Source organism: Dermacentor variabilis, chromosome 6, assembly GCF_050947875.1.
Source record: "Dermacentor variabilis isolate Ectoservices chromosome 6, ASM5094787v1, whole genome shotgun sequence".
Lineage (NCBI taxonomy): Eukaryota > Metazoa > Arthropoda > Arachnida > Ixodida > Ixodidae > Dermacentor > Dermacentor variabilis.
The window spans coordinates 32,120,475-32,144,419 of NC_134573.1; positions in this window are offsets into that span (position 1 = coordinate 32,120,475).

Below are 23,945 nucleotides of genomic sequence, written 5' to 3' on the forward strand. Positions count from 1 at the left end.
TAATCTGATTTCATCGCGCGACGGAACTGGCGCAGAACTTTCTGATGACGCGCGGGCACCAGCGATTACTTTGAAACTTTCGATGACTGATCTATAAAAGCCGACTCGCTTCATCCGCTGACCTGATTTTCGACGATCACCAACTGTGTTCGCCGCTGTACTCGTTCTTTGTAGCATGTTTTTGAGCGCAGAAGTCCGCCCAATGAAAGTTTAGTTTCGCTATTTACAGTTTTGCTACTGTTTTTGTCACAATCACTACCACGTTACAATATTAAACCACTCAGGACCTAAACGACGTCACATAGCCCTAGATTTTTTAGGAATTTCCTTACTAACGAGAACAAATTTGTGCATCCAAATACTCTTCATATTCTTGCGTGCCACGAGGCCCGTCTTGGATACGTTGCCTTTTCTTGTTTGCCTTAGCGACCTGCCAACTAATATTTTCTTCACAGTTACGTCTGTTAGCCGATGACTGCGTCATTTAGAGCCCGGTTGTTGACATAAGTAATAAACTGGCTCCCCAAGACAATTTACTAAAATATTTCAAAATAATTTCTTCCTCGTTATATTGGTGCTTAGACTCGCTGTAAATTCTTGTTTTGGACACGTGATTTGAAACGTGAAAAAAGAAATAGGAGGGACAGTGATTGCGAGACAGCGAGAGTGAGAGACAGAGGAGAGACGATAGTCTGCTCCGGAGCACTATCAGTCGCAGTTCGATTCCCAAAAAGCATCCCAAACAGCACTTTGCAAATCGGTGAACGCAATTTAAAGTTTCTATTCCGGACCACTAAAAGGTACGCCGGAAGGCTGGCACACTTCTCTCCTTTACAGATAAATTGCCACTCAAGTTTCCTGCTCAATATCACCTAATTTGTGTTTTCAGCAGCCCGCATGTAAACAATTGCCTGCATTGTGCTTGAGGTATTGTCGAGAAGTAATAAATAATTTTGCTCAATGCGCATTTTATTTCACTGATCACCATATTCAACAATAGTGCAATTTAAACTTGCCAATCAATATGGCCATTCTTGCAATTCGCAGTGCGCTGGCCATGCGAGAACAGCTCCCGTACCTTTTTTCTCAGGTTCTCCGCAGTGTCGAATGCCAGAAGAAATCCGAGGGCTTTGTTGCTGCTAACCATGGACTCTTCGCTCGAGACATACTCTGTCTTGCTGAATGTGTCTTTGCAACTCTGTGTTAACACAAGAATACATACATTTGCGCCTCTCGCAGTTGTCGCAAAGTTAAATTTACTTTATTCGTCAGCATGATGCTATAGCAATAATTATCAAGAGTGACTTCATTCGCGGGTTCTCTAAGCAAACATTCGTGTAGTGTATCTTTCCTTACTATAGAAAAATTGACTGGTAATTTGGGCGGGATGTATTCGCGAAATATTAGGAACATTGAGCTTCTCATGCATTTATCACAAATGTAGAGAGCCTGATTATTGTAAATGACGCCTCTCTGGGAAGTCGCCGGTCGACACCTATTACGTGAAGATGCAGCTCATAAAGAAATTAACTTGGAGCGTCAAGTAGGCTAGATATATGGAGAGATCCACGACATCCCGTTGTTACATATACTTGGTTATGGTTCATTACGAGGTCCTATGAAAGGAAACTCGGAATGCCCCGTTCGATCAGAAAACATAGCTGTGTATCCTAGGGCTACTTAAACGATGTATTTTACTGTATGGTAAACTAAAAACACGCAATTTCGCGCAAGTGCGAGTGAGCCACCCTAAGGGAACTTATCGGATGGCAACGAGGCAGCATTTACAAAGATTTTATCAACTTGGTACCTCGAAAAGAATGATAGCGAACTTGCTCGAAGTCGTACAAAATTTTTAATCATTCGTTGGCGGTTAAAATATTTACAGCAACTTCGTACAGCCAATTTTGGGCTTTCGTAACGCATACCTGAGCTACTGCTCGTGATACACTACGTGCACATGTCAATCACTTGATTTCTGTCTGCTCCATTCGGAAGAAGGAATGATTACCCTCTGTAAGGGAAATGGTCTGTTGATTTTTTTACCCTTTTGTGAATGCATCGCTTCCCATTGTGAAGAAAGTAACCTGTACAGAAAACCTAACGTAGAACTTTGTGCTTACGTATAGGACAAAGTGAATTACAAGCGTTCTTCCGCCTAAAATATTCCTTCCACTACCCCTATCACGTGCGACTCAGCTAGTTGAGAGGACGCGGCTCCGGAAATAGTAGTAGTTAAAATAACAATAAACTGCCATGATGTCCGCGCGAACCGCCCAAATATGCGACTATGTGCACCACGTAACTTCACCTCTGCAATCCACACTGGCTCTATAGATCACTCGCTTTGAACACGTAGGCCAAGCGCTATAGCGATGTCACGTTGTATAGACAGCGAAGAACCAGGCCGTAGCAATAACAAATTTAGCGATTCAAGCTGCTGAATTCGCGCAACGGACAGGTCAGCATGCGGACTAGCATGACCAGGCGTAGTAATTGTGCGTCAAGCCGGAAAAAGGTGTACGCGTCTCGCCTTAATGCATGCGGCTGCACATGATTATTAAAGATAAGTATTTCTGCATAAGAAATTATATACGTTCTTACCTGCGTGTATATTACAGGGTTCCACCATTTAATTATAAAATTCAGGGGGGACTCATTGCTATTGTTGCTGCTGTATGAGATCCACGCCGCGGCCGACATGGTAAATGACATCATGAGTCGGACGTTGTCGTTGATCTTTACTGTTTTCCACTTCTCGGCAGCCTTCTTCTGTACACACAAAGCGCCAACGCATTAGCATACGACATCACTGATGAATGTGCAGTACGTGTTTTTCGACACAGCAATAAACAGACGATTTGAACATGGCGTGGGAAATCACGGCAGTGATCTTTGTTCTGTTCAAAACTCAGGCGTACGTGAAGAATACCGTTAGCGGTTGAGGTGGACTCTAAGGTGCTCGCAGCAATTTTATAATCTTATGTTTTGAACATGATCGAGCCTTCATAAAAAATATGGCATTGTGGAGAAGCTATCTGGAGACATAAAAGTTAGAATGTTATCCGCTAGATACCGCGGGACATTTTAGGGATCTCGGTTGGTGAACTTGCGATCCGCGAAATTTGGCCTTGATACCTATAGCGCCTGTGGAATGGTGCCCGGAAGCGCATGCCGCAGTGCTGGTGCTTTTTGAAAATTGTTAAAGCTTCTTACCAAAGTGCGTGTTTATCAGAAATTTTACAATAGCATTGTACAAGGTTGTCACCCACCGTATAATAAGTGCGCCGATAAAGGAAGGGCACGTTTACTACGACGGTGTGCGAACGTGCGGGATAAGGAGCCGCTTATGAAGATGCTATTTGAGACCACTTTGCAGTTGTACACAACACGCATTTTTGTTTTTGCAAATATTCAAGGGCAGCACTTTCAGCATGCAGAGCTCAGGCATGGCTACCTGAGATCAAAAAAAGAAAAAAAAACACAGCAATCTGTTGCAAATGCCGTGGTCAATGATGCAGGGCGCGAAATGCGTTTCACAAAGCGCTTTGCATCAGGACAAAGAAAAATTGTATTAAAGTGTCCGCGTAGTATAACCGCCTGTTACCGGATACGCAAGTAACATGTTTCTATCTCGCATAGCTCTTGCCGAAAATATTTAATGGCTAATTTAAGAAATGGGGAACACGCGTGACACATGCTTGCTCCATAACGTATCTTAATTTAAACGTGCTTCCAAATATTACATTTTAGCAAGGTGCTCGGCGAGGTAGCAATTGAAGTACAGGACGTAAATAAAGACCTATACTGCGTTTCATACATAGCAGCCAACGGTGTGGATCCTACGCAAGGAGTTCAGTCAGGAAAAGTTATCACTCTGCGCGTTTCGGACCACAGCGCTCGCTCGCGCGAGCATGCACGTGAGGCTCTTAGCGACGGATTTTAAATGAAAAAAAGAACGGGAAAAGAACAACAAGAATGAAAATGATCTAAAACAACGTATTAGCAATCATATGCCACAACGTGTTTGTTTGTAAGGTTTACAAAATTGTTTCATTCCAGTACTGAACCTAGATAAACAGCAGTAGTGCACAATTGCGGTGAAAAAACAGTACGCTATAGCCAAGTGCGAATAAAGCAACTGCAAAATATTGTGTAGCCTCCATAGCGTTGACTACTATGTATGTAACTGGGTAAAATGCCGTCGCGTTTTCGCCTCTGGTTGATACGGAAGGAGGGTAATTCTTTTACTGATGCTTGCTAATATTAACTACTCATAAAAAGCCATTAGAGTGTTAAATTTTTTTGGCACGGTGGGCCTGGCGAGAGCATGGAGTTAATCAAACATTTCTTTTACTTCGTGCAGGCATTCTTTGTCAGCTTCACAAAAACGTCGACACTATGCTCCTGTGCTGTCCACCCATCCTGTTTGCATCAACAAATTGCCTTCCACGTGCCATCCAAGCAGCATGACGTTCGCACCATCAGCAATAACCAAAAATTTTTTCCACTACATCCTATCGGCCACGGAACCGCTACGTTATCGACCGCCCCCCCCCCCCCCCTGGATTCGTGACGTCAACAATTGGTGTCTACTTAAAGGACGGCCTTCACCGTTTCACCTTCAGTGGGACCGGTGGGCCTGCCGAGAGCCGGGCATTAATCAAGCCCTTCTTCTGCATCGTGCAGGTTAGTGCGCACTATAGTTCCCTCAAAAGTGACTGTCGCTTTTCTGCTTGTCCTACCACGCCCCCGATGGTGTCTTAAGATTGCGTGTGAGTGTTGTCACGTCCTCGAACCCCTCCTAGGCGGAGACGTTGAATTAAATCCTGACCCTATGTCCAACAATGAATTACTCCAAAAGGAATTCCAAGGTCAGGCTTCGCTACGAGAAGCGATACTTAAAAACAAAAACTGAAAACATGATTATGGACATCCGAGCTCGGTTCTCGCTTAATGAACATCAAATTTCGGAAACTAAAACTGAGACCGTGACACTTGAAGAGCTTGAGAACGCGCTCCGTACGTACCAAACTTCTTTGTGTCATCAAGCTCATAAGCAGAACGACCTAAAAGATAGAAGCAGGCGTTCTAACCTGATCGTTTACAGCGTAACTCAGCCCATTAATAAAATTGAATCCGAGCTTAAACGAAAAGTAGTTCAAGAAACCTTTGAAGAACATGTGCCTAGATTGGTAGACTGGCCTAGATTGGAACATGTAACATGTGCCTAGATTGGTGGCATTCACAGGTTATGTTAGAAGACAACAGATAGAACAGTTATAGTCTTTTTCTAGGACATGAATGAAAAAATATATTTTTTAAAATTTCACCAAACTTAAAGACACAGATATTTCCCTACAAAATCATTTCTCGCCGGCCATTCTAAAAAGACGCAATATGTTGTGTCTATGTGTCAATACGAGAAGCTGCAAGGCAAGAAAGTGTTTCTTGTTCACAAGTTGCACATCGACAGTGACGTGTTTGTCTGGGATTACACAAAACATGAACGCGGGATAATTTCAAAATCGCCCCAAGCACCTCTCCCATAATGTGTTCAGGACAAGCAAGTCAGGCTCTTAAACTTAAATTATCGGAGTATTGTTAGCAAGACCACTCTAATTGAAGAAGTTCTCCTTGCATACGACCCACACATCACCGTCATTACTGAAATTTGGTTTCACGGTTCAATTAGAAGCGACGACCTTATTCCTCCAGCGTTCAATATATTTCGTAAAGATAGGCAAACCAGAGGCGGAGGAATCGCTGTCGTCATCAAATCTGACATAGAAACCATTCTTCTTCCAGACCTGAATTGTGTTCAATGTTTATGCTTAAAGGTTAACCTATTTAGACATGTTTTCGTATTGTATACTGTATATAGACCACCAGAGCCGACGCAGGATCTGCTGATTACGCTAAGGGATCACACGATTCATTACAGCAAATATAAGTTTATTATGGAGGGGGATTTCCACATTCCAAACCTTGACTGGAACCGCTTGCTATCAGGTGCCGATTCTGTCAACTATTCCAAAACTATGTTTGATATTGTACTTGATTATAACCTCGCTCAAATTGTCAGTGAACCTACAAGTCTACGCAGCTATTCTTGTTATATTCTTGATTTGGTTTTTCCTCATCACTGCCTCGATGACTATGAAGTGTCTGCAGATTCCGGCCTATCCTATCATAAAGCCGGAAATGTTTGCTTTGCACTCGCTCCTGAATGTACGGATAATACTCGAATTGTTAAAAGTTAGTGATTTTGAGCGTGCCGGTGATGTTGCCATTTTAGACTACTTAGAATCCCAGTTAGCCGACTTCTCTTATGTTCATGCTGCTGTTCTTTGCAACAAGTATAAGAATGTGTGCTACTTTTTCTTACGCAACTTTGTACCTGATAAGATAAAGAGAACGGCCAAATCTACACTATGGATGAACAGGCATGAAAAATACATTTAAAAGGGAAGACTAAACGCCTAAGAAAGAAAACAACAGCATTTCATGCTTTCAGTGAAGCTCGGAAGTCACTTTCCGATGCCATTAATCGCACCATGTCTTTCCATTTTAATGCAACCTCCCAGAACGTCATTTCTGAGGGTCCTCAGTGCTTCTGGAACATTATGAAGGGAAGTAAAACACACGTGCAACAAATATCTTATAATGGTGCCGTAACAACTAATCCCAAGACTATTGCGCAGCATTTCATTCACTACTTTCAGGGTTTTTCCCACGCCTTCTGGACCGTTATCCTTAACATTTTCCCCTCATTTCTCAAATGGGACCGATTTGATTACGCATGAAGGCGTGCTTAACATGCTACTTAGACTAAAAGTTAAATCTTCACCGGGACCTGATGGAGTTCTGGCGCATTCCTTCGACGTTTCGCTGAAGCCCTGAGCAAGTTCCATGTTGTTATATTTCAACCTTCTATTAAAACTCCATCTTTACCTGACGATTGGAAGATGGCACGAGGCGCTGCCGTCCTCAAGAAAGGTAACCCGCTTTCTTTGTATAACTACCGCCCCGTATCTACATTACGCTCTTGTTCTAACTTCTTAGAGCATATTGTAGGTAACATTATTTCAACAGTTCTTCAGAAAAATAACCCTTTGTCCCAACACGAGCATGACTTTAGGAAAGGGTTTTCGACAGTTACAAGGTAAGCCACGGTATTTCACTTTCTTGAGTCTATCATTGACAGGGCCAGCTAGGTGGACTTATTCTTCTCAAATTTTAGCAAGACTTTCGACCTTGTGCCACATGAAAAATTAATGAGAAACGTACGGTTTTAAAACTGACCGATTTTCTCATTGCCTGGGTTTCATCGTATTTAAAAGAGCGTAACCAATATGTATCCATAAACGGTGAAGAATTTTATACCCTTCCTGTCACATCTGGCGTCCCTCAGAGCAGTGTGCTTAAGCCGCTGCTATTTCTGACATGCTGTAACGACATAGCCAATGTGATTACCGAACCTGTGCAGATTCGCATGTATGCCGCTGACTGCATTATCTTCAATGCGATCCAGTCAGCTGATGATCAGGTTGCACTAAACACGGCCCTTAACAACATCCTCACGTGGAGAAAGGGGGTATCAAGCTAAACTTAGAAAAGACGATTATACTACTCGTTACTAGAAAACACAATTCATTTAGGTTCTCTTTTTCTCTTGGTTCAGGACTATTTACAGAAGTAAACGAATATAAGTATCTTGGTGTGGCACTAACAAGCAATTGAGCTGGAACACGCACATTTCTAATACTTGCTCCTCCGCCTTACGTCAACCCTGCTTGTTGAGCCATAAACTGAAACATGCACCAATTCAGGTTAAAAGACTAGCATACGAAACGTTTACAAGGCCTAAATTATGATGTGCTCGCATTGTCTGGGATTCACATGCTACCACTAACATAAAGGCACTTGAGAAAATCCAAAGGAAAGCCGTCCGTTTCATTTTTTTCTCCGTGCAGTCGAACCGTTTCCATCTCAGCACTAATGCAATGGAATGTAATCCCAACCCTTCAGTCCTGCCGCAAATTTCTTTTCGTTTGAAGTGTTTATATTTGTTAATAAAAAAGGAACTTGCACCAAATTCCCCACTGTGCATAGCATTATCGACAACTAGCCAAACTCGACATTCCCACCGCCTTCCACCTGCCCCGTACTTTGATAAGACTAATTTATTTCAGCACTTTTTCCCCTGACAATTACTGATTGGAACTCCTTGCAGGCTGACTGTGGATTGTATTGATCTTATGAATGACCGTGTTGTTTAATTAGTATTGTTAAGAGTTATTTCCTTCTGCTCGTTTTGCTTGAATTTGGATGTTACAATATAACATTGATATATTTTTTGTTCCACTCCTGCTTGGAGCTTACGGCCATAAATGTCATAAATAAAATAAATAAATAAATAGCAATTTCAAGTGCTGCATTCCACTGATAATGGCGTGCAACTAATGACGTTGCGTCAAGATCCTGTAACATTCGTCAATATCTCCTAGAGCAGTTTATATCCATAGCGTACAAGTTCAATAAATGGGGGGGGGGGTCATTTTCGCTCTTCAATCATGCCATTTTCTAGACAAAAAAGTAAGGAAATTTAGTTTGTGCTACATAAACCTCAGTGTTCGTCACAAAATGCCTGATTGCGAAGCCGCTTTAGATGCAGCCAGGTATAAGGGACCTGGAAGCTCATTGTCATCGAGTGTATTCCAGAATTTTAGGTCATCCATGGTGCCACTGCCTCAAGTAAAATGGTATTGATGCTTTGGTGACTTACCAGGCTGCGAAAGAAAGGTGAAAATGACAAGAGTAGTTAAGCATTATCAAGATCTCTCGATAATTATAAGTGCTGCTTTTATCTCAACCTCTAGGTTTCCAGCGCAATGGCATGCACGTACTCGAAGCCAGCTGGCACAACAGGCGTGGTGATGCTGTTGCTCCTAATCATGAGCAGAACGTCAGGCAAAATTTTCCATTTGTATGAAGTACATCTGCTCATGCCTCTCGTCCACCATCTTGGTTTCTGTATAGTCTGCAAATAGCCTTTGTACATAAATAATATATTCATTTATTTGTGTATTTCTTGTAAATACTCTCAGTCGCCTAAGCTTTAAAGAGGGGAGTCGCGTTACAATTGAAGAATCAATTGAAGATTCAGAAAAAAGGGAAAAGTGGCAAAAATATACTAGTCTTAAGAAGTGCAAGAACGCTATGAATATGAACTATAACAAGCATCAAAAATGGCCTGACATTAAACAAGTAAGGGGTCTAGTAAACCGAAAGGAAAAAAATCAAAACAATATGCCAGATGCGTACATTATGTGAGATGCCCAGCGAACGTTCACCGCGCGAACATATGTATATGATACGTACTAGAACAAGACAGAAATATATATCAGGCGTTAGCATCGCAAGAAAAATAGTCAAACAAGCATTTGCGCAAGAACGTCCGGGCGGTGACAGAGGCAATAGAAGCCGGAAGGTGGTTCCAGTCTTTAGTTGTGCATGCCATGAACGAATGAGAGAAAGTCTTCGTATTGCAGCGCATGCAGCCGACTTTATTTTTGTGGTCAACCCTAGACAAATATTTGGTGCGTGTAGAAATTAGCTGGTCTCTCAAAGACGTGCGAATGTAAATTTTATGGAAAAGTAAAGACGGAAAGCATTTCGGCGGAATGAAAGGAATGACAATGATAAGCAATTTTTTATTAGCATTACGGTGGCTGCACAGTTGTAATTAGAATGGATAAAGCGAGTTGCGTTATTCTGGACAAGGTCAAGGGCTCGAGATAGCTATGATGGGAAGAAGACGACGACGTTTCCACGCAGACGTGGTTTTCTTGGGTTCCTTGGAAATTGCTCGACAGCAAAGAAAATCTCGCCCTTATCCGGATACGAAGCTCCTCGGAAGCCTATGGGGACGTGTGGACTCTGGTGAAGACTCTTCTTTGCCTTTTCCTACTGGTCCTGCTCGTCTGATAGACTCAAAACAAGCCCGGCTGGCGCTTAGGCCTAGTGCGGCCGCGCCGCCGCGCTCGCCCGACGAAAAAGTGTTTGTGCCAGATGTGAGCTCCTCATCTGTACCTCCCACTAGACTGCTGCGCGTGACAACATCCATGCCAACCATGCAGCCGAAGTGTGCAACCGATAGCTCGAATACACAAGATGCAACACCGAAGGACAGTCCACTTCGTGATGTGAATATGAACCTATCCGCAATCGTGCCGAAGGACAATGGTGACCCTATGCACGTTCAGTCCTCTGGCGGTTCGACGAATGCAGCCCAGCGAGGTCCCCCTATCAACGTGCTTCAACAAGACGCCATCGCATCGGAGCAACCGGCAAGAAAGGTAAGGGCCACCCCAGACAATTCCTCCACGGCCTCCCCTACGCCCGCTCCTTCTCAGTCTTACCCAACGTCCACCCCTTCTCAATCCTATCGAGTTCATATACGCCCCCTTTCATGCTACGACATAACTTCAGTAGCCACAAAATATGTCCAAAGGGTCATCGACCAGTATCTTGAAACCACTGGATACAAAGGGTTCGCAGCATATAAATCTACCAACTCAATCACAGTGCACTTGCCATCTCTCAGTGATGTGCAGAAAATGTGCACTTTAACATCTATCCCGCTGTCAGAAGATCAACACCTACCTGTGCAGTGCTACTTTGCATCGTGCCCTAATATACAGAAGTGAGTTGTCTATGGCATTGACCCGGAAGACACCCCTGAAATAATATGTCGTGAATTGACCTCCACGACCCACAGGGTACTCTCAGCTAGATTCATGGGCAAAAGCCGTACATGCTTAGTGACGGTACAGGGCCCTCAATGTATTCCAGAACGGTTTTATTACTATGGTTGCATATTGCGACCTAAACCCTACCTCCCTCGGGCAATATTCTGCTACCGCTGCTTTCAACGTGAATACATGCAGAAATTTTGCCCACAGTGTACTATTGATCCAGAAAAGCTCACACCAGAAGGCCAACCACGATATCGATGTGGCTTATGTAAATCTGATGAGCACGATATGACAATCATAAATTGTCCGACTAAACAGAAGGCAACAGTACGGATACGAAAGGCTATACCAAAAACGACTATAGTAACAACACACAATAGTTATGAGGTTCTTGCAGAAGAGCGAGAGATGCTCTGGCAGAAGACGCAAAATCCCCAGTAACACAACTGTATTCTTCTGTTCTTAAACGTGGCAAGCAGTCGCAGACAAAGAAACAGAAATTACCGGAACCTCTGTATCAGTCGTATGATGACCATGATGACATTGACGCTCGCATTGACACACTGGCTAGAGAGATTGAGTGACTACGCAAACATAAAGAATTGGTAATTTTGCGTCGTCAGAAAACAGGACCAACACATGACGCATCAACCACTGCGAATGCCACCGTTACGCCTGGATCCCGTCCGGCACAACAGGTCAACCAAGCTGTTTGGACAGCAGTTTTAGATCAACTTGCTGATTCAGGATTGCCTGCATCATGGCTAATTCTCTGCAGCAGCTGTCACAGGATGGAATTCTACAGTTGAATTGTCGGGGCCTAAGTTCCAAGTTAGGAGAAATTAAAGCCAAACTTCAATACAATAAGCTACATGTATGGGCACTGCTTATTCAAGAGCATAATAAGCTATGCTCCCTGTCCAATTTTATTGGGTATCATAACCCATCTATTAGAGATAGACGTGCTACTACAATGGCTTCAGCTCCGGGAAAAGCTGCAGTTTATATATCATCGCATATTGCTCACACAGTGATTGATGTGGAGCCATGGCGTAGTGGTAATCAAGAAGTTGTCGGAGTCCTGACACGACCAGTGAAGACTCCTGTCATTCTAGTGTCATTCAACGCCAGACCACAGCGCACACGTTTGAACTTGGGGTGGATAGCCCATCTCCGGTGTATGTACCCTGGAATTCCTATTCTCGTGGGCAGAGACTTCAATGCCCCACATAGAGAATGGGGGTACAAGTACAACTCCCGAAGAGGATACCAAGTTAAAAACATCATGAGCGATGCCACTTTTACACTGTTGAAACATCACGCTGTGGCTGCCTGTGCTGTAGCCGCAATATCTAGAACAAACGCTCCAGACCTCACGTGGTGGTTGGGTCCTGGAATGCCGCAGTGGCGGGTGGAACCACATACATGGGGCAGTGATCATATGCCAATAATGATTGATTAGCACAGAACGTGCATAAAGAAAATTCCACGACGAGTAACAGTCACGCATTGGAATAAGTTTCGGGAATCATCGATTGATAAAGTACCCTCAGAGGCCTCAGAAATTCTTCCCGCTTTGCAAGAACTGCTACGGAGGAACACCACTGTAACCACAGTTGACGAGGAAAACCTCAACAGGAGCTCGCCCTTTTGCAACTTTGGGCAAAGCGACGTCAGGCAGAAGTGTATGCGTCGAGGAATCCCGATGCACCAGGTAGCCGTTCACGTGCTAACCATATAGCGGCGAAGGCGCGTCGGCAGGGAAAGCAACTTTCTCGAAGACGATTATATGAGTGGTGCGAGAATATTGGATCGGGCATTGGAAACAGAGCGCTTTGGCGTACGTTCCGATCAATGGAACGCGGTCATAAGCAACCTGACCCTGCAGCGAGCGTTAGGTTAGCGATGCAGAGTTCGCCAAATCAATTTGCAGAACACGCTGCTAGAGCGTTTTTCCCGAAATACGATCACGCGTCACCTATAAACTGCCCCGAAATTGATGAGTCTGACACAACTTCAATATCCGAAATATCCAGCCATTTCTGCATGGCCCAACTAATAGCGGCGATTGAAACTTCGAAGCAACGAACAACACCTGGTCCTGATGGTATTCCTTATGAGGTTTTCAAGAACATGGAAGGAGCAGCTATCTACGCACTTCTTCAGGCTATTAACAAAGTATGGGAGACTGGAAACATTCCACCTGATTGGAAGCATTCAATTGTTGTCGCGATTCCGAAACCAGGAAAGTCTCCAAATAGCCTGCAGTCTCTACGCCGAATTTCACTAACCTCAACTCTCTGCAAGCTCGCTGAAAAGATGCTGGCCACACGTGTGTCCAGGTGGCTTAAACGCCACGATAAATATAATCCCGCTCAAATTGGATCCCGTTCTTACTAGGGAACTGAAGACGGACTTTCTATCTTATCAGACAATGTTTCACAGGTTTCACCACACGGTCACGCTGTGCGCACGGTAGTAGCAACAGACGTAACGAAAGCTTATGACAATATAAACCATGAAATTATTATAGCCAACCTCATCGACCTGGGACTTCCACCGCGGGTGAAAAGATTCATCTACTCATTCCTTCAGAATCGCGCATTTGCGATTACAGTAGATGGAAGGCAAGAAAGATACTTCACATCGAACAGAGGAGTCCCACAAGTTTTCGTTTTCGCTCCTCTACTCTTCAACGTTGCTCTAATACCTCTAGCCTGGCGACTACATCGGATTCCAGACGTGAGGTTCTTAATCTATGCGGATGACGTCACTTTGTGGTCCGTGCATGAAGCTATATCTAGACAAACTCAACAGCTTCAAGAAGCCCTTGATGTTCTGAACAAATACGCTCTGAAAGCAGGGTTGGAAATTTCCGCCCAAAAATTAAGCTATGTTGTGGTGGCCAACAAGAAAGGACGCACAAGACTCACGCAGCACCCTTTTACATTTAGACTCGGCGCAGTGACAATCCCTGAGGCTTCTGAGGTCCGCATACTGGGTCTCGATATTCACCACTCCGGAGGTGGTGCACACTGGCTCCGTAAAACCAGACAGAGTTCGGCAAAAACCCTTCACCTTATTCGTCGCATTGCAGCAAAAGCAGCTGGAGCTCGTACTGACGTAGCTCGATGGTTGGCGCGTGCAGTCTTGCAGCCAAAAATTTTATATCAGGCACAATTTCAACAGCTGACTTTGGCACATCTGGCACAGTTGGATACATTAATCGCGATGCTATGCGCACAATCACAGCACTGCCCCGCATCACTCCGATACCAACCTTACAGGAACATGCCCAGCTCAACACAATTGCAGAGCTAATTTTGCAGCGTGAAAAAGCACGTGAAATAAAAAAAGCAACTTCTTCCGGCTGTAGCTGCGTTGCATGCTCATTTTGAAAGTGGCTCTAGGATTGACAATCAGCCCTATCGAATGCCTCCCTGGTAATTCACCAGCATAACAACTAATAAGCCTCAGAAGTTACGATGCAGCGATACAACATCTATTATTGACGAACACAATATCGTCGATGCATCATGCGCTAATATCTGCAAAGTCTATACGGATGCTGCCATTCTCCCAGACGGCGGAAGGACATCATTCCTGAGTGCTACGCATAATTTCATCAGCGGCCACCAGCGCTATTTCTCTACGGAAGCCAGCGCTCTAGTAATGAAACTTCAAGCCATCCACGACGCTGTGCAAGATGCGACATCTAAGCTGCCTACCATCAAGCAACTAGATACTTTAGCGGCTATTCGGGAACTCAAGCAGGTTGATAAGGCGATGGGAATCAGCGAGACAATACACACTATGAATAGTAAAACAGCTACTTGCGTCAAGGTACACTGGATTCAAGGCCATTCAGCGAACCCTCACAACATTGCTGCTGACCAGCAGGCACACTGCCCTCGTAATCCTGATCCTCCACCTATTCCCCTCCCACCCCAACCCCGTAAATCGCTCCGAGCCCGTAAAAATGTTCTCCGGCAGGACACACGCGCTCTTATCCCACCGTGTGTGAGCTCCCTCACCCTTCACCTTACTAGGGCGGAGGAATTTGTGCTTAGGAGGCTTCGGGTCGGGGTGGCCCTTACACCGGCTGTTGTCTCAAGGTGGAACTGGTCGCATTTACCACTGGGTGCTACGTGTCCATACTGCTCCGTTCCTGTGGTGGAAGCAGATGCATACCACCTAATATGGACATGTACGGATTTACAATCGGAACGCTCGCGTCTCCTACTGCAAGTCGGCCTCCGCTACTCTGTGACAACCAGCTATGACCAGATTCCACAAAACACTGCTTCAATTCATACACAACACAGGCCTCACAGCACATATATAATACACATATACGCTCCAGGAATTATGCCTTAAGAGCAAGTCTATCGCAATTTTAAAAAAAGAGACATAGGTTAGGTGGGTGATGGTCCCAGATTGAAGCTGCGTATTCTAATTATGCTGGAACAAATGTCTTATACGCGAGTATTTTTAGAGAGGGTATGCTTTTTCAGAAGTAGCGCCGAAGATAGCGTAGCGTGCGGCTAGCATTATACATTATCAAGTGAATGTGAGGCTTCCAAGTCAGAGTAGCAGATATGAGAACACCTATTATGCAAAAAGGTGAGGCGTGCAGACAGGATACAAGAGAAGAGAAGTGGGCAACACGAACGCAGACTATGAACTGAAGAGAGCACTCAGGCGAAGAGTAGCTAGGTAAGATAAGCGCAGCCGTGCAGAGGAAAAAGGAGCAGGTAAAAGGCAAAAAAAGAACAGATATTTGTCCTGTGAAGCACAATAAGAACAACAGTTTTACTGACTGTCGTATGGGTGTGGTTTATAATGTTCCCTTTAGCTGTGGTGAGTTCTAGTAGGGCAAACGGGGCGGTGTATCAATCAGAGGCTAATGGAACATGAAAGGGCGTTAACCGGTGGATCGCCTTCTAATCATTCCTTACATTGCCAAGATTGTAACTGCAGGACAGAGTTGGATGAATGTGCGATATTCTACCGGTAGAAGAATAAAGATACGCGTCTTATGGTAGAGCCATGGCATATCTATAATGGTGGAAGTGCGTGCGTGAGTCGTCCTTCGATTACATTACATAAGGAAGAGATTAAGTGCCTTAACAGCTATCTCTCATATAGACCGGCACATGTACCCGACTGACACATGGTGATGCCATTCCAGAGCTTGCGAAGATGAGTTTTGTGTCGTCTTTCTTCTTTTCGCCGAAAAAGGTCCCTTCAGTTGATATTCGGCGTTCCTGTTGTCCACTTCTCTTGTGTCCTGCCTGCACGCCTCAACTTTTTGCATAATGAATCTTTACCAACTTGCTCAACTTCCTGTCGTTCTCAGAACACCTAAGTACTTAGAGAATGATAATGTCTCTAGTGAAACGATGGGTTGTGAGACGGAGGAGAAATGTTCTGACGTGAAGCGCGCATTAGTTAACATTTGCTAACGTTAGTGTCGATTTTACAAGTTTTATACCATATTTCGAAAGAATTAATGTCGCCTTGTAAGACATGCTCGTCACTGAGGTGGCGGACATCGCGGTAAAGAACGCAGTCGTCTGCATATAAATGCATATAATGTAGACACGTTGTCAGGCAAGCATTAACACAAATTATAAAAAGTAACGGACCTAAAACAGAACACTGAGGAACAAAACATGTTCCCTCAGATAGTGGCGAATCGTGGTCAATAACAGTAACATAGTGAAACTGATTAGCCAAATAACATTCTGGTTACAGTAGTAGATTAGGATCCAAAGTAAGGACAGCTTCTACATTAGTAATTTACGACTTACTTTGCCAAATGGCTTGGAAAAATCAAGAAAAATACAATCAGCACAGGAACCCTGATCTATTATACCATGGAGTGAATGCGTGAAAATAATAAGTTGCATTTTGCAGGAAAACGAGCGTCGGACGTCATGCTCTCATGATGTGAAAAGACATTGCTTTCAAGAAAAGTGAAGAGTTGTTATTGTATTATATGCTTCATCACTTTTCAGGGAATTCTAATTCAGGAAATAGGTCTGTAATTCAGCGGTGGAAGTGTGTTACCCGATTTGTAAATAGGAACTACCTTCCAGATTTCCCTATGCTTGGGTAAAGTGCCATCGTCGAAGGAGTGCAGAAAAATGTTTGCCAGAAACAGTGAACTTGTATAATTTTGTTTGTTTTAGGAATTTTTAGTTGATGTGGTGGAGCCCACAGTATGATAATTTTAACGAATCAGTTATGTTGACAAGAATGTTATGTTGATAAGAATGGCAAACACCTGAGATAAATCGAGATTACAGGCATCAGGAGTGTCAACTTACAAAACTGAAAAACAAGAAATACTACTAAACACCTTGTTAAAAACTAAAGGGCAATCCTTTTGCAAGGCTGGCTCGCCGGATTGATCACGAAGAGATATATTTATCTTTGGTGTTAAAAATGGACCAAAGCTTCTAGGGGTTACTCAACAGCATATTTGGTAATGTGCCGCCAAAGAAAGGCTCAATAGCAGCGGAAAGGGCATTAGTAAACTTTGTTGCTAAAGAAAAATATGAACCCTAGCGATCACCTGTTTGTCGTGACTTGGCCAGATAAAATAGCGCTTTTTTCTTATTTGAAAGGCGGACGAGCGTTCGGCGATAATATGATGCTCGTCGCAGTTATATATGTACCAATAAGCCTGTTAATTTTTTGAGCTAAACAAATCCCAGTTTTCCGGAATTGAACGCTGATCAATGTCGGTAAGATATAAATCAAGATATGTTCACAGGTGTTCATTGATAATATTGAAATTGGCCCTACTATAATCGCGAATTACTTTTAATTTTGATGGGCTGCGTGGGCTTGTTGAAACCTTTAAATCGAAATGAACCATAGCGGTGTCGTTTAGAGGGTAGTAAAGTAATACTAGACAAGAACTCGGTGTTATTAGGTAGTATTAAATCTAGTGTGCTTCCAGAATGTGTAGTCTGCCTGGTAACAAGTTGAGTGAAATTGAAACACGCGCAAAGGCCTAAAAATCTTTGGCATTGTGACGAGGACGGTGAAATGACAGGATAAGCGCCGTCCCAACAGATGTTGCGATAATTGCAATCACCTAACAATATAATTGCAAAGAAGGATAGCGGCATACAGTTATGTTGATGACGTCATGAAGTTCGTCCACAAATAATAATGAGAATTCGCATGGCGGTAACAGACGCCTAATATGACTCTAGTGTTTGCTAAGCGATACAGGCACATAGGGTTTCCAAGTTACAGACATGATTTATCAAGAAAGATGGGATAGACTAGATAGTCCTATCAAAGTTCCAACCCATGCCGCTTTTCCTGGTCGCAATGATAAACGTCAAACATTTTTTTTAGCTTTGAAAATTTCCCTAGTGCATACGTTCTCGCACAAGCACGTTTCGGTAGGTAAATCAAGGTCTGCATCACTTGAAGATACTACTGTGTTAAAAGTTGGAGGACGTTTACGCGGCGCCTTCAAGAGTGGAACGCAATAGTGTTATCGCACCCCGTTCGCACAGCCCACTCATTCGCGAGGCATGCTCTTGAGTCACACGCAGCGTTCGGCGCGGCAATGAAACGTGCGCCTAAGCAAGCGGAACGAACCAAAGAACTCGGTGTCTCGGAGGGAGAAACGATGTACGCGAGCCAAACGTCGTGATCGGCATGGACAGCGGGGCCGCGACGCGCCATGACGGCGGACGCGATCCTGGGGCTGACGCCTCGATGGTATCGTCCTCTATCTCGCTTGGGAACACCACAGATACGCATGATTCCTCGGAAGCAGCTCGACAGACATCGCAGTGGACGCTTTCCCATCAGACGCGCTACGGCGTAGAGATCACATCAGAGACGTCCCGCATCGGACGCTGCACCTAGGAATCGCGCTGTGAGCGGCAAGAGGAGCGCGTCACCTAAAGGCGAGGGTTCGAGTGACGCACGCTGAAAGTTGGAAAGGGAGAGAGCGAGAAAACTTATTAAACGCAAGGGTATTGTTGCATAATGAATGCACCTGTCCCCGCACGGCCCGAAGCGGACAAGCGGGCGAGTGGCGCGCCACGCGCCGGGGCAGCGCCGCACATTGCGAGCAGGGGTCTTCTGGGTCTCTACGCGTGCGCAGCGCTCTGAAGAAATGTGGCGGAAGCGTACTTCGCTACTCGTGTAACTGCGACTTCTGTAAGTTACATGCTCATAGTTACAGACATACGCCGCAGTATAAGTTTCTAGGGCATGTTTCTAAGGCAACACCGCATTCATTAGAGGCTCTTTTGTACCGCTTTGAATCGTCGAACTCGTGGATCAGTGGTACCGTCTCCGTCTTATGCCCCGGAGAACCTGGTGCGATTCCCACCCATCCCATCCAGGAAGTAGTTTATTTATGAAGTGCCTTCCGGGATTTATCGCTCACGGCCAACGCCGCCGACGGCACCGGCTTTTCTGTGATACGAGCTCCTTAACGCTATCGCGTTAAAATTGCCCCACTTGTTCAAGAGCCTTCAAGCGTTAACGAAAATTGTCGACATTGAATTAACACCTCAACATCTCACAAATTGCTACAATGGAGCAAGATTAGGTTGAGGATGCGATGAGTGCGTATTTTGGTTAATACGTGCATCTGTGATAGAACACACACGCCGTTGTTGCTCAGTGGCTATGTTGTGGGGCTACTCAGCACGAGGTCGCGGGATCGAATCCCGGCCACGACAGCTGCATTTCGATGGGGGCGAAATGCCAAAACACCCGTGTACATAGATTTAGGGGCAGGTTAAAGAACTCCAGGTTGTCGAAATTTCCGGAGCCCTCGACTACGGCGTGCCGCATTGTGAGAATGCGGTTTTGGCAGGTAAAACCCCATAATTTTTTTGTGTTAGGAGATGGTCCACCAGCGTTGTGCTTAATCAAGCAATGTGCACTACGGAAGCACAAGGTGGAATTCTCCGTGACATCTCGTGAACGCTGTCAGATATGCCGTCATATATGTAAGTGGTGTTGTCCACAAATTGTTTATCATGTAGTAGATAGAAAACTGGGGATTGCGAAAGCTCCTTAGGAAAATCCACAATCCTTTGCGGGCGTGACGTGCAGCTGCCGAGAAATCATCTGTAACAGCAAAGTTAGTGGTCTTCAGTTTTGACAGCTTTTCGAAGGCCATTTCCTTTATCTAAATGTACTAAATTTCAATATTAAAGGCCTGCATCGATTATGTTGATATGGGCCGCCTAGGCGGTGAGCCTGTTGAATGCCATCATCATTTAGGCTAGCATCGATAGGTCATTGCAACACAGCAGTAATTTTTCTTCACTATTTTGCCGTTTTTTCAGGGCCGTGGGAAATAGCATGAAACTTAAGTTTGTCCCGACCACTTCTATGCTCCACGTGAACCAAACGACAATTCAGTTGTCTAATAAGAGCCACCTCATTAACTAGCAATTTGGTAAAGTTGACATCTGCGACAATATTGACAAGCACGTCATTCGCGCCAAGTCTCATTCATTGCAACCACAAGCCTCATTCATTGCAACAATTTTTGTTTCCAGCGATTTCTGCGCCGTTTGAATGCCAGTTATTGCCTTTAGTAAATCAGCTTGGCTTAGTGTAAGGCGCTGAGTCGGCTTTGGATCGTCTTGCAAATGTTGCGGTTTTTCTGTGTTGCCCACACCTTCGGCAGAAGCAGTACGTTTGCCTTCAGAGCAACTACACTCTTAGACAAAGTTACACCGTTGAGCGTCTACTTTATTGTTGTGTACCACACAACAATTATCGTCATCTGCCTTGCTTGCGTTTCTTTTCTTAAAAACGCCGCGCCAGCTACTTTCCTGTCGGGATTGCTATGTCATGCTGATAACGAGCATGGAGGTCGTTTCGGGGAAGTACCGGGCTCGCAGCGTTAAAAAAAAGAAATGCGGACAATAGAGATGACGTTTATTGTTGTGTGGCAAGATGCAAACCAAAGGGTGTAATTTAGATTTAGAATACGCTACGGAACATGAGTGACCTCCACGTCGCCACAACATAATAATAACGTCAACAAAACATCACTACATTCATTATAGATAACGCGGATAAAGTCTGCATATGGGACATGCGACAACGATCATTTGTCAAAGCGTTTGGCATATAAGGCTTCGTTGTCATGCGCTTGACGAAACCGAACAAAAGACAAATTATCCACGTAAGTTGCAGCGCTGTTCCCATGTCACTGAAGTATCCCAGGCTGCCGATACTGTTTCTCTCTTGTGCAGGTAGCGCTGTCTTTGGTGACGCGGCCGCATTGCAGTTCAAGCGGGATATGCTGTCGTCGATGAAAATTCCGAGGCTAATTGCAGGCGCGCATCACTCGAATTCCAGGACACTACCGGTACAGGCCTGTGGTACGCGTTCCAGGTAGGCGGCTTCCTTGTTGAAGCTGCAGCACAGAAGACAAGCTAAATTCTGAAGAAACCGAAAACAGGACACAATAGCCATTGCAGTTGCAGTGCCGTTACCATGTCCACTGAAGTAGCCCTGGCTGGCCAAACTGTTTATATTGCTACGGGATAGTATTTCCAATGACGAAGAGCCGAGCAGTAAGAAGACGACGACGACGATTTGAAGCTAGCGCGGGCTGTTGCCTCTTGGCCAAGCGCAGCGTATTTTGTTGTAAATATACTTGTACATAGCTTTTCGTCTGCGTCTTCCTCCGTAACATATCTGGTGGAGGTGGACGTTCCCTGTACCTCGTCACGGAGCTTCGCAGTGGACGGTACGTCGAGCCTTCCTTCATGGCTCCCGGCGACGACAACCCGACTCCGCCGGCTCCGACACCTGCTGCCACCTCGACGACCTACATCACTCTCCCCGCTCCCCGTGATCCTGGCGTATTCTCGGGCAAAGATGGGGAAGACGTCGATGAATGGATCAGCCTGTATGAACACGTCAGCCGCAATAACCGGTGAGACCCTACTATTATGCTCGCCAACGTAGTCTTTTACCTCGGTGGCAAACCTAGAGTTTGGTATCGCACGCACGAAGATGAGCTCACCAGTAGGGATTCACTTAAGACACAGCTTAGAGACTTGTTCGGCAACCCCTACGGTCAACAACTTGCCGCGCAGAAGGCGCTTTCCGGCCGTGTGCAGACGTCAACAGAGCCCTATGTCACGTACATTCAGGACGTCTTGGCTCTGTGCCGCAAAGTTGACACCCACATGACTGAGTCCGACAAGGTTGTCCACATCCTCAAAGGCATTGCCAATGACGCCTTCAACGTGCTCGTTTGCAACAACATAGCGACGGTGGATGCTGTTATAAAAGAGTGCCGCCGCCTGGAACTCGCTAAAAGCCGACGTATTGACCAGAAGTTTGCCCGTCTGCCCAACACCCCAGCGACACTTTCCTGTGCCGACACTCCTCGTTCCAACAACACTGCCGATGTTACCAGGATGGTCTGGCGTGAGATCGAGGCTGCCTATCCGGCTGCCTTCGACTCCAGTCCCACCAACACATCTGCAGTCACGGTCTCACTGATCCAGGCAGTTGTCCGCCAAGAGTTCGAAAACATGGGTCTTCACACCATCTGCTCGGCCCATCGTCCTGATACCCGCCCGGCTCCTTCGATTCCGCCCCGTCCCACATCTTCTTAGCCACCACGTTTCCGCAACCCATCTGAATGGCGCACTGCTGACGACAGGCCCATTTGTTTCCACTGCCATCGAATCGGGCACATATTTCGGCACTGTCGCAGTCGCTAGAATTCCCCAACCCGGCCTACTTATACTGCCTACTCTCGCCCTCCAGGTGGCCCTTCTCGTCCCTATGCCGCACGCTCCGATAACGCCGCCGCTGATTCTCCTGCACCGACCCGCTCCTATTCTCGTTCGCCTTCGCCCCAAAGACGACCATCTCGCTCTCCCCAGCCCCATCTCTCCTATTCGCCGACTCCCTTCGGACGCCGCTCCCAGCCGGAAAACTAGACGATGCAGCGCCTCGAGGTGACGCTGCATTGCTCCCTACGCCGCCAAATCCTCTCCTGACGTTGCCCACTCATCTGAACCTTCTTGACGTGCAAGTCGACGGTGTTTCTGTGCCTGCACTCATAGACACTAGTGCGCATTTGTCCGTAATGAGCGCTGACCTTCGTAACCGGCTCAAGAAAATTATCACGCCCGCCACGACGCCTGTTGTCAGTGTCGCCGATGGCGGAACAGCCCCCGTAATTGGTATGTGTACCGCCTGCGTCTCCTTCGCCGATCGCTCAACAATCGTGCTATTCACAGTCATCGCCCATTGTCCCCACGACATCATCCTCGGCTTATACTTCCTCTCCGCACATTCTGCTCTCATCGATTGCTCCGCCAGTACTCTCCGCCTCGACCTGCCTGTTCTGGATCCCGCTGAACAACACCCTACTCGCCTCAGTTTCGTCGACTTCGTTCGCTTGCCACCTTCGGCACTGACTTACGTTGACTTCGTGTCGTCCCCACCCGTCCCCGACGGTCACTACATCGCGGCTCCTATGCAAGACGTCCTTCTAACGCACGGGATCACAGTACCTCATACAGTTTTATCTATTCCGGCGAATTGCGTCTGCCTGCCAGTGGTCAATTTCGGTTTGACACAAGTGCTGCCACGCGGGATGTCTCTGGCCCAACTTTGCTCATTCGAGGATCACTCTGTGGCATCGATTTCAGTAGGCGACCATTCAGCCGATCCTCCTCTACCGTCGCAGTCGGCAACTTGTACCATCACCAGCTTACAGAAAATAATTGCGCCCGACTTGCCGTCCGAGCACGCTCATGAACTCTACCGCGTTCTGCTTTCCTACCACGACATTTTTGACTTGAACGATCGTACTTTGGCCCAAACAACAGCTGTCAAACATCGCATTGATACCGGCGATGCCCCTCCTATTCATCGCCGCCCGTATCGAGTATCACCAGCTGAGCGTCAAGTTATTCACACCGAAGTTCGCGAAATGCTTGCCAAGAACATTATTGAACCGTCATGTAGTCCATGGGTGTCACCTGTTGTGCTGGTAAAAAAGAAGGATGGCTCACGGCGCTTTTGCATGGATTATCGGCACCTTAACAAGGTTACCAAGAAGGACATGTGTCCCCAACCTAGGATTGAGGACACCCTTGACTGCCTCCACGGCGCTCGCTATTTCTCCTCTATTGACCTTCGCTC